General features: G+C 46.6%; 1 protein-coding gene across 7 annotated transcripts in view; it reads right to left on the reverse strand.

Annotated features, from left to right (window-relative positions):
- ZMIZ1 (zinc finger MIZ-type containing 1) overlaps window positions 1–11,927 on the reverse strand; it is a 520,224-nt gene extending 508,297 nt beyond the window's left edge. For 5 of the 7 annotated variants that reach the window (XM_060694124.2, XM_060694123.2, XM_060694122.2 and 2 more), the window contains exon 1: window positions 11,216–11,927. The gene's annotated coding sequence lies outside the window, so the exon portion shown is untranslated. The remainder of the gene's footprint in view (window positions 1–11,215) is intronic. The other 2 variants (XM_087871876.1, XM_087871874.1) reach the window with 1 other exon arrangement.
- Between the last annotated feature and the right edge of the window lie 434 nt (window positions 11,928–12,361).

A 12,361-nucleotide genomic window follows, 5' to 3' on the forward strand; every position in this document is an offset into this window, starting at 1 on the left:
AACCCTACACCAGACAAATGGTTATCCAACATCTTCTTAAAAACTTCCAGTGTTGGAGCATTCACAACTTCTGGAGGCAATTGTTCCACTGATTAATTGTTCTAACTGTCAGGATATTTCCCCTTAGTTCTAAGTTGCTTCTCTCCTTGAGAAGCGAAACGTCTTCAAAGAAAAAGAAGGAAGTCCAATTGCTTCTTGAAGAAGCACCTATGGGACAACCATGATGGCTGGATGACTGAGAATCTCCATAGACATCCTGCGGTTTGTAGCAGTTACACCACATGGCTTTTATTACAATCGGTCCTTTTCTTGGTTACTTCACTGGTGATTTGTAAGCTAGAACCATACAACTCCAAAACTTTCTGGGTATGGTAATAGCAGGTGAATAGTAAATATCTGGAGCCATTACTTTAAAAGTTGATTCTGGGGAGGATACTACTTTTCCTGGCTAAGACACCAGGATTCCAGATGAGGAGATATCTCCCTATTCAGAATAACAGGGATGGAAGAGACCTTGGGCTTGGAGGCCATTAGTCCAACTCTTTTTTAAACAAGAGACCCTATACCATGCTGGACAAATGGTTGTCCCATCTCTTCTTAAAAACCTCAGGTGTTGAAGCAGCCACAACTTCTGGAGGCAAGCTGTTCCAGTGGTTTATTGTTCTCACTGTCAAGAAATTTCTTCTTAGTTCTAGGTTGGATCTCCCCTTCGTTAATTTCCATCCCTTACTTCTTGTCCCTCTGGTGCTTTGATACATAGTTTGATCCCCTTGTCTTTGTGGCAGCCCCTCAAATGTTGGAAGACTGCTATCACATCACCCCTAGTCCTTCTTTTCATTAGAGTAAAAGTAAAAGTAAAAATTACCCTGCACATGTGTACTAGTCGTTCCCGACTCTAGGGGGCGGTGCTCATCTCCGTTTCTAAGCCGAAGAGCCAGCGCTGTCCGAAGACGTCTCTGTGGTCATGTGGCCGGCATGACTAAACGCCAAAGGCACATGGAACGCTGTTACCTTCCCACCAAAGGTGGTCCCTATTTTTCTACTTGCATTTTTTACGAGCTTTCGAAGTGCTAGGTTGGCAGAAGCTGGGACAAGTAACGGGAGCTCACTCCGTTACGCAGCGCTAGGGATTCGAACCGCTGAACTGCCGACGTTCCGATCGACAAGCTCAGTGTCTTAGCCACTGAGCCACCGCATCCCTTTCATTAGACTAGACATATCCAATACCTGCAACCCTTCTTCGTATGTTTTAGCCTCCAATCCCCTAATCATTCTTGTTGCTCTTCTCTGCCCTTTTTCCAGAACCTCAACATCTTTTTTATATCATGGGGACCAAAGCTGGATGGAATATTCCAAGTGTGGTTTTAACTAAGGCCTTATCTACTAACACTTCATGTGACCTTGATACTATCCCAATAGTAGCGCTGTGAGTATCTGCTGAGAACCACACCCAGATGTCCTGCAATTTAAGAGAAGTGAGAAAGGAAGGCTCTGGCAGCCTGATGTTGGTGTCAGCCCTACTGCCACACCCGCCTTACTACAAGTTTGTCCAGAAGAGTCACCTATCCTCCATCCAGTACTCAAGTCAAAGTTTGCTCTTGCTTAAGGAATGAATCACACTTCATGGCAGCTAGGAAACAAATCGGTATATCAGGCTCACTTTCCTTAAAAGCAAGGAAGCTTCAATGAAAACTAAGCAAGAGACTAGTCCACAGGATAATCATTTCCATTGGAAATACTTGGTATTGGATTGCAAGAATCCTATTACCGGACAGTTCTTGACTTTACAACTTATCATTTAGTGACCGTTTGAAAGTACAACGGCGTTGAAAAAGGGTGATTTATGATCCGTTTTTCATATGACTGTTGTAGCATCCCCACACAATCACCGGATTTACAGAACAACTGTATTCACTAACTTAACAACCGTTAGTGATTCACTTAGTAACAACTGTGGCAGGGAAGGCCGTAAAATGAGACAAAACTCACAACAACGGTCTCGCTTAAGAATAGAAACGTTGGGCTCAACTGTGGCCATAAGTCAAGGACTTTTAAAAAAAAAACCGCAATTGTGAACACTACTCAGTTCAGTTTTGGGGATTATTTAGAAAAGGCTCCAAGTTTTCCCAGGCCAATATTTTTGTTGCTAAGTGAGACATCTGTTAAGTGAGTTTTGCCACATTTTGTCACTTTTCTTGCCACATTGGTTAAGTGTTAGACTTTAATGTGTCCCTAAGTCTCTTCGTAAGTGCCAGCCTCTATTAGAATCCAAAACTTTGCTCCACTCAATTAAAAAGTACATTAGCATGTGAATTAGGCAATTCCAATTAATTAAAAAAAAAAAAACCTACAGTAGTCACCCAAAATGACTTTTCAAACATACCTGAAAAGGCAAGTCATATTTTAAGAATCACAGAAAATCCATCTAGAACCAAGGAAACTATGATGCTACTGATCACATGTTAGAAACCAACCTTTTCCTGTATGAATTCGGAACAGCTCCCTTTTGAACAAACAAATCGGATAAGCAGTTCAACCTGAAGATGATTTTACATTGAAGTTGCTAGAAAAAATTAGGGTTTCCCCCAGTGGTGGGTTTCAAATTTTTTTACTACTGGTTCTGTGGGCGTTGCTTGGTGGGCATGGCATGGCTTGGTGGGCGTGGCAGGGGAAGGATACTGTAAAATCTCCATTCCCACCCCAATCCAGGGGAAGGTTACTGCAAAATCCTTATTTCCTCCTGATCAACTGGGACTCGGGAGGCAGAGAATAGATGGGGGCAGGGCCAGTCAGAATTTTTACTACCGGTTGTCAAAACTACTCAAAATTTCCACTACCGGTTCTCCAGAACTAGTCAGAACCTTCTGAAACCCACCTCTAGTTTCCCCACCATTCACATAGTTTAGCACAGTTATCCAGACTCAGTTGGTGTAGTAAAACATAAACTATGATCCATAAAGCAAAGATGTGGGTTTTCCCTGCCAGGCTAAGCCGAAATTAAGCAAACCATGTTATAGACTTGGCGCAGGAGTGAAATGGACAGTCTACTGACCACATATGACTCTCCAAACTCTTGGTTGGGTGACCTGAAGTTATCCCAAAGTCCATGAGGCACAACCAGTGGCTTTTTTTCAGTTTGGAGAGGGTAAAGGTAAAGGTTCCCCTCGCACATACGTGCTAGTCGTTCCCGACTCTAGGGGGCAGTGCTCATCTCCGTTTCAAAGCCGAAAAGCCAGCGCTGTCCGAAGACGTCTCCGTGGTCACGTGGCCGGCATGTCTAAACGCCAAAGGGGCACGGAACGCTGTTACCTTCCCACCAAAGCTGGTCCCTATTTTTCTACTTGCATTTTTTACATGCTTTGGAAGTGCTAGGTTGACAGAAGCTGGGACTAGTAACGGGAGCTCACCCCATTACGCAGCACTAGGGATTCAAACCGCTGAACTGCCGACCTTTTGATCGACAAGCTCAGCGTCTTATGAAAGGCTAAAATGCTGATCTAGGAAGGGTTTAAGAACTGGGATGGTAGGTCTTCCAGACGCTCCCAGGATCATCATATTCTTCACAAACTTGAAAGTTCTCCAGCATTGGGATTCTGGTTTTGTCCACCTAAAAGCTCTTGGTGCAAACCTTGGTGTGGCCCTCAAAAATATACAAAAGTATGAAGGCTATTGCTTAACGCATTGTAAGCCGCCCTGAGTCTCCGGAGAAGGGCGGAATATAAATCAAATTTTAAAAAAAAACAAAACAGATCCAGGTTCCACATCTGGAGTATTAATGGACGATCACTTGAATATGAGCCAGCCGTGTGCGGCAGCAGCCAAAAAAGCTAATACAATCTTTGTATAAACAGAGGCGTAGAATCACGATCACCTGAAGTATTAGTACTGCTTTTATAAACCCTTAGTAAGGCCACACCTGGAATGCTGCAACCAATTTTGGTCACCATACTACAAAAAAATGATGTTGAGACTTTGGAAAAAGTTCAGAGAAGAGCAACTAAGAGGATCAAAGACCTGGAGACCAAAACATATGAAGAACGGCTGCAGGTTTTGAGTCTGGCTAGTCTAAGAAAAGAAGAATTAGGGGTGACATGATAGTAGTCTTCCAGTATTTGAGGGGCTGCCACAAAGAAGAGGGGATCAAATTATTTTCCACAGCACCAGAAGGCAAGACAAGAAACAATGGTTGGAAACTAATCAAAGAGAGAAACAACCTGGAATTAAGGAGAAACTTCCTAACAGTGAGGACAATTAACCAGTAGAACAGCTTGCCTTCAAAAGTTGTGGGTGCTTCATCACTGGAGGTTTTTAAGAAGAAACTAGACAGCCATTTATCTGAAATGGTTGACCAAGGGGTTGACCAAGGGGCTGGACTAGAAGACCTCCAAGATCCCTTCCAGCTCATTCATTCTATTCTAAATTTGTCCCTCAGCCCAGCCATTTCTGAATCAAATATGAAACCTTCCTAAGATATTAGCTCTCCTTGTTCCAGAGTATAGATAGCCTTCATCTTACAACAGTTCATTTAGTGACCATTCAAAGTTACAACAGCACTGAGAAAAAGGGACTTATGGCTGTTTTTCACACTTCTGACCATTGGAAGCCTTCCCATGGTTGTGCAAAGCTTGGCAACCGACTCGTATTTATGGCGGTCGCAATCTCCCGCGATTCCCCTTTTGCGACCTTCTGACAAAGTCAATAGGGAAGCCAGATTGGCTTAACAACTGTGGGGACTCACTTAACAACTATGGCAAAAAAAAAAAAGATTGTAAAACGGAGCAAAACTCACTCAACCAATGCCTCACTTAGCAACAGAAAGGAGAGAATATTTGCAGCTCAGGGTTGAACAGCTGGGGTTCTTGGGGCTCTCTGAGGTTGCTTGTTTTCTTCCAGACATTTCATGACCCAACTAGGTAACATCATCAGTGCCAGAACCTTGTGCTTAGAAAAATACCAATAGAATTCATAGAAACAATTCAGCTTTTCCATCTGTAGACCCTTTCGTGCCTCTGCATTGGCACACCACAGTGTTAGTATTTGTTTTTATTCAGATATTTACTTCCTAACAAGCGAGCTGTGTTTAATTTCACTCAATTATAACACATCCTTTATCGCCAAAGCTGCCACAGCATTGTTCCAAAGCTACTCTTTCACAAAGGATGCCGCTAATTATAATTATTAATCTTTCTCCCCCTTCCCCGCAGCATCCTTAATCCTCCCCGAAGTTTAGGGGGCCACAAATACTATCAAACTTTGAACCATCCTTCTAAGTTCTTTTTTTTTCAGCAAGCAGGAAGCTAAAATTCTGTTTCTCAAGAACAGCAAGCCCACCTCTGGATTCCAAAACCATTTTTTTTAAAAAAAAAAACTTTGCCTTTGTTTTTAAAGAGAAATCCAGATTTGAAAGGCAAAGTGTAAAACCCTGCAGAGCTTTAAAAGAGAGACAGAGACAGAGAGACAGACAGAGAGAAACAGAGACAGAGAGACAGAGACACAGAGACAGAGAGAGACAGAGACACACAGAGAGAGAGAGAGAGAGAGAGAGAGACAGAAAGACAGAAACAGAGAGAGACAGAGAGAGACAGAGACAGAGAGAGACAGAGACAGAAACAGAGACATAGAGACACACACAGAGAGAGAGAGAGAGAGAGAAAGACAGAAACAGAGACAGAGACAGAGAGACAGAGAGAGACAGAGAGAGACAGAGAGACAGAGACAGAAACAGAGACATAGAGACACAGAGAGAGAGAGAGAGGGAGAGAAAGACAGAGAGACAGAGAGAGACAGAGAGACAGAGACAGAAACAAAGACATAGAGACACACAGAGACAGACACACACACACACACACACAGAGAGAGAGACAGAAAGACAGAAACAGAAAGAGACAGAGAGACAGAGACAGAGAGAGACAGAGAGAGACAGAGACACAGAGAGAGAGAGACAGAGAGAGAGAGAGACAGAGAGAGAGAGAGACAGAGAGAGAATCTAAATCAACTTCTACATTTCAAGTCCCTTAATGATCTATATCACAACTAGGGTTGAAAAGTAACCCTTTAAGAGCTTTATTAGTGGCAGAAGATTCCCCAGAAAACTTTCTGAAAGCTACCTCTCGAAAATATATCAATTATTCTCCGTACACACCCGCAGAAAACCTTTTTGAAAGCTACCTCTCGAAAATGGATTAATTTACGTACAGGTAGTCCTCGACGGACGACCAAAATTTCTGCTGTTCAGCGAGACACTTAAGCGAGTTCTGCCCCAATTTACAATCTTTCCCTCCCCGCTTGTTAACTGAATCACTGCAGTTGGATAGTTAGTTAACAGGGTCGCGAAGTGAACCTTAAAACACGGACTTTTGCTTGTCGGAAGGTCGCAAAAGGAGATCCCGTGACCCAGGAACACTCAACCGTCATAAATATGAGTCGGTTGCCAAGCGTCCCAATTTTGACCATGTGACCATGTGGGGGGGGGGATGCTGCAACTTGTGAAAAACAGTCACTTTTTTTTTAGTGCCGTTGTAACTTTCAACGATCCCTAAATGAACTGTTGTTAAGTCGGGGGCTCCCTGTATACCAATTATTCTGCAAGCAGCAAGGTCTCCCAGGGTCGCTATTTCGATTTTCAAGATCATTCTTAGGTCTGTTGAAGAGACGTGCATTTTGCAAGCCCGCTTTTAAAAATTAGCTCCTAGCACCGCCTTTTCTCTTCCTCTGTGTGTAGTATCCTTTCACAGTCCCCCAAAACGAGGGGGAAGACAGCTTCAGCCAAGTCCATGGAACCACCCACGTGTTCCATTGCAAGATCTTGCTTTCAATGGGCCTTTTGTTTGACGGCTGGTAGTTTCACCATCTTCAAGTTCGAACAGGAAAAAGGTCATCTCTGATCCTCCTTGGCTTTCATAAATCTGAATCAGGGCCCTAACAGAAGAAAGATCAATCCTAACAGACTAACAAAATAAAATAATAATAATAATAAAATAATATAAATAAAATGCACTTGTGAGCATTACTCGGTTTGGTTTTGGGGATTATGTTGAAAAGGCTCCAAATTCTCCCAGATTATAAAATCGGCAATGGGTCATTTTCTAGACAAGTAAATTAACAGATTAACAGAGTTGGAAGGGACCTTGTAGGTCATCTAGTCCAACCCCCCACCAAAGCAGGAAACCCTACATCATTTCAGACAGATGGCAGTCCAATCTCTTCTTGAAAGCCTCCAGTGATGAAGCTCCCAAACTTCCGAAGGCAACTTCTGTTCCATGGGTTGATTGCTCTCACTGTCAGAAAGTTCCTCCTTATTTCTAGGTTGAATCTCTCCTTGTTCAGTTTCCATCCATTATTCCTTGTCTGGTCTTCGGGTGCTTTGGAAAATAGCTTGACCCCTTCCTCTCTGTGGCAGCCCCTCAAATATTGGAAAACTGCTAACATGTCTCCCCTGGTTATTCTCTTCACTAGACTAGCCATGCCTGGTTCCTGCAACCGTTCTTCATATGTTTTAGCCTCCAATCCCCTATCCAAAGGAAGGCTGGTGTTGAAGAGAATTAATTAACAGATTAACAGAGTTGGAAGGGACCTTGTAGGTCATCTAGTCCAACCCCCTGCCCAAGCAGGAGACCCTACACCATTTCTGACAGATGAACTTCCAATTTGCAGAACCATGCCAGAAGAAGTTTACAAATGGACTTTTTTTTTTCTTCCAAGCGCTTTGCTCAGTGATACATAGTTATTTCTCACGCTTCGTGACTGTGGCAGCATCCTCCGCGGCCACGTGATCCAAATCCAGATGCTTGGCAAACGGGTTCGTATTTATGGCGGGTAGCAGTATCCTGGGATCATGGGATTCCTCCTTTTGCAACCTTCGACGGGAAAAGCAGATTCACTTTAACAACTGTGTTACTAACCGAACGGCAGGGCTTCCTCTCACAGCGGCAGCGAGAAAGGGTTGTAAAACGGGGCAAAACTCGCTTAGTAACAGCAATTCTGGCTCGACAGCCGGTCGTAAGTCCAGGCCTCCCTTGTATATGAGCGCCGATTTGGAGTTGTGCTTGGGAGTTTGACGCTCCTTTTACCAAGTCTACAAGGCTTATTGGGGGGTCTTTTAAGAAATGACACAAATGTTATGATAACCAGATGCAGCTTCTTTCCCCACCCTGAAAAATAGGGAAAGGGGCTGCATTTTTATCCTTTACAACCTTTTTCTTTCCATAAAATGCTGGACTTTTAAAAAAACGGTCACCCGTCCAGCCAAGTTGTTGTGTGTGGTCCGGTCGGTGGAACCCCTGGAGACGTTCCAGGCCTTTTGCATGGAGAAGACCTCCCTGTGGACATTTTTACAAGCCTGCATTCCCTTACTGCCCTCCCTTAAGCCAAGATCTGACTTCGGCTAATAATTTATTACACCCGCCAGCCACAGGGCCCCAATATCGCTTCTATCTGGTTAGGTTCCTTGGGTGAGAAAAAGACAGTTTTTTTTTTCCCAGATGGACAAAGGCCAGGAAAAACCCGGTAATCTAATCCAGTGAGTGAGTGGCTGGCCATCCCCCCCCCCCATCCCTCTGAACCCTCGGCCTGGCTCTGACCCTTTTAGAAGCTACTATACCCCAGGGAGCCCACCCATTCCAGCCCTAATCTCCTCTTGTAAACCCCCTTCCCCTAATGCTAGCATATAATCATCATTCCCATCATTAACCTTCTTTCCAGCTTCTCAAGCCAAGAGCCCATATTGCAGATCCAAGCATCCCTCTGCCCCCCCCCACCCGCCACCCCGCCACCCCCTTTCCTCATCATCTATCTCCAGGCAAGCCTTGGGACTCAAAAGCCTTTTGCCCTTTCAGAGGGTCTCTCAGTCCCACCGGGGCTTGTCGAGAGGCATCCAGTGGCTATTCAAGGTTTCTTTTTTTAAAAAAAAAAAGCCCCCCCCCCTCCTCTCCCCCAAAAGAAACCTCAGTCCATTCAATCCTGTTCCTGCTTTCTTACTGTCTCTTGGAAACCTTTCAAGAGAGCATTTGTTCAACCTGCCAAGTTAAATCCTTCACTCTCATGTCAAGGGGGAGTGGGGGAGAGAAAGGAGGGGAGGGGGAGAGAGTGAGAGAGAGAGAGGTTGCTCAGAACACCCAGCGTCACATTAGAGCCAATTCTTCTGGCCCCAGAACATCCTTTAAGTTAAAAGAGATCAGATCAGCGATTCCAGTTTTGTCTGTCTGTCTCTCTCTCCCTGTGTGCACATACCCCAAACACACACAACTCCCAGGGATGATAGGGAGGGGGGGGGACCCCAGATTTCAAACCCTACCTCCCTCTCTCTGTGTGTGTGACTGTAGGGGACAAGTCAAACGTCCTACCCTGTGGGCCATGCTGAGCTTCACAGCTCCTTCCCCCTCCCTCGTTTCTTAGGCCCATGTTTAATTACAGCTTCTAATTAAAGAGGAAGGGTCTTTTGGAAGAGTGTGGGGGGAAAGTTCCGAAATGGAAGCCTTCCCTCCTTCCCACGAGGGTGCCTCCAGGCAAGACCACCACACACACACACCCCACACGCCCAAAAAAGTTTGCAGGACAGAAAGGAAAAAAAAATAAAAAAGGAATCTCGGGATTCTCCCTTCCCGCCCCTCTCCTCTCCTCTCCCCTCCCCTCCTTCTGTTTTCTAAATCAGCCTCGGAGACTTTCTCCGGGGTTAAGGCAAGGAACTCCAGGCTCCTGTTTGAACCGCTGGCATTGCTGGCTCGTTGCGTCCCTTCTGCTTTTTTTAAAAAATTTAAAATTTAATTTTACCGGCTAGCGTTCCAGCCAGAGAGAAGGGGGGGGAGAGAAGAGACCCTCCCCACAACCCCCCCCCCATGTTAAGAAGGCAAGAGCGCACGCACATGCTTTTCCTGCGCTCCCCCCCTTCTCCTGGCCTTCCTGGACAGATGTACGAAGGGAGGGTGGGGGGGGGGGGCGGCTATTCCAAGCCCTTCGCCCGCCCCCCCCCCACATATCCCTCCAGCCTAGCTTAAAGAGGCCTCAATTCCCAAGCCCGCGAGCGGAGGAGGGCGAGATTCCTCCTCCTTCCACCCGGCTCTTTCTTTTTCTCTCCCCCCCCCCCCCGCCGCTCGCACATCCCTTTCCACGCGGGCGTCAAACTCTTCCTCCCTCCGAGGCCACCGATCCAGAAAAGGCGTCGCTTTTTTAGGGAAAGGCGCTTGGCCGGAGTGGAAAGCCGGGTCAGGAGACACGAGGAGGGGGGGGTTAGGGTGGGCGCGAAATGGGGAGGGGAGGGGAGAGAGAGAGAGCCAGGAAAAGCAAAAAAAGGGGGGGGGAAACATGCCTGAACACCCCCCTCTCCTCCCGCCAGTCAAACCACCAGCTTATTTTTAAACCTCCTTTGTTTTGTGTGTCTGTATGTATTTGTTTGTTTTTGGTTTTTTTTAATGCCACAACCGAGCCTGCTCCGGTTTGGCTTCCCTTTGCCGAGGCAACATTGTTGCGGCTCTTCAAAACTTCAGATGCCACAAACACAACACACACACACACACACACACAAAAGAAACACCTCTCGCGGCTCAATCGATACCGAACGCAGATTTATTCTTTGCTCCCCTCTTCTTCTTTTTTTTTTTTCCTTGCACGCTTCCGCTCACCCCTGTGCGGATTTTATTTATATCTACATATATAAATGATAGATCTAATTTTATATATATATATATATATAAATTAGATATAAAGGTTCTCTTTCCCGGGCGCCCTTCTCCCATCCCACCCACCCACCCCCATCGGGAAGAAAAAAAAACCCACAACCACAAGCAACTTATTTAATCTCGCAGGCCAATTAATTAAGCGCATCTCCCCCCCTTTTCTCCCCACTCCCCCCCAGGGAGCTCCCAGGCTTCCAGCCCACCCACCCACCCACCCCCGGCGCCCAACGATCCCCGAAAAAGCACCCCGGCCCCTTTAAGAAGTCTTCCCACTCTTCTGCTGGCAAGACACACTCGCTGGAGGAGCCCCCGGTTTTTTTTTTTGCAAGCTGGCCCCCCAACCCCATCGCTCGCCAGCTCCATCCAACCTCGCCTGCCTGCCTGCCTGCCTGCCTTCTTCTCTCCGCTCCCCCGGACCTTTTCCATTGTTTCTGCAAGCCACCCCCCCCCCACGGCCAGGAAGGGGGAACCCCTCCACCCCTCCAAAGGAAGGAACCCCTGGTGCACCGAGAACGCGGGAACCAGCCGGACGCCAAAAAACTTACCTAGGGCTCGGCGCTGGAGAAACCGAGCAGCTGGGGCGGCCGGCGGGCAAAACGCATAGGGAAGCCGGCGGGAAGCAAGGCAAGCATCCAAAAGGCCAAAAGGAGAAGCGGCATGGAAAAGAATTTAAAAAAAAAAAAAAAAAACCCAATATTGTCGTTTTTCAACACCCCCCCCTTTTTTTTTTTTTGCCCCCTCGCCCTGCGGCTTGCAGGTCGCAGTCCGGCAGCTCGAGGAAGGTGAAGTTTTGTGTATGTCTCTCTCTCTGTGTGTCTCTCTCTCTCTTTTCAATCGCGCTTATTTCCTTGCTTTTTCCGGGGGACGCGAGAGAGAGAGGGGAAGGGGGGGTGCGGGCGGCGAAGAGGGAAAATAATAATCATCAAATATCAAATAAAAATAAACCAGGATTTAAAAAAAAAAAAAAAAAGACACACCACCGACCCCCAAACCTTCAACCCAGCCAAAAGGGGGAAGGAAAAAAAAAAAAAAAAAGAGCACCGTGTTAGTAGAAAGAATAAAAGTGAATCAACTCGCAAGAGAAGCCCAGCAAGTTGAAGTGTCAAATTACATGGGCTATTTTATTACCAAAGGGCCCCGCGCTTCTGGCTGTTGGCAAAATCTGTCCCAGATTCCTATCTGAAAGGGAGCTTGGAGTAGACGCCTTCCGCTGGCTGGCTGGCTGGCTGGTTGGCTCCCTCCCCCCCCCAACCTCTCTCTCCTCCGCGTCCCCCCCCGTCCCCAAGCTCCCTTCGCTTCCACTCCACCTTCTGACCATCGAAAGTTACAATCCTGAAAAGCCAAGTTGAACAACGCAAATAATTGTCTTTCGATCCCTTCCCCCCCCCCACCTCTCTCTCTCCCTCCCCCCTCCCTCTCCTTCTCCTTCTCCTCCTCCTCCCCCCCCCCTCGCATCAAAGGGGAGAACTTCCTGTCTGGGGGAAGCCAGCTGAATGGCAACCGGACCCGCTGATTGATAAAAAAAGAGAAAAAAAATTCACCGGCGGGGGGGTGAGAGAGAGAGAGAGAGAAAGGGAGAGAGAGAGACAGAGAGGTAGAAGGGAGAGAGACAGACAGACAGAGAAGTGGAAGGGAGAGAGAGAGAGAGAGAGGCGGAAGGGAGAGAGAGAGAGAAAGAGGTGGAAGGGAGA

Source organism: Pantherophis guttatus, chromosome 6 (assembly GCF_059756535.1).
Source record: "Pantherophis guttatus breed Tessera chromosome 6, ASM5975653v1, whole genome shotgun sequence".
Lineage (NCBI taxonomy): Eukaryota > Metazoa > Chordata > Lepidosauria > Squamata > Colubridae > Pantherophis > Pantherophis guttatus.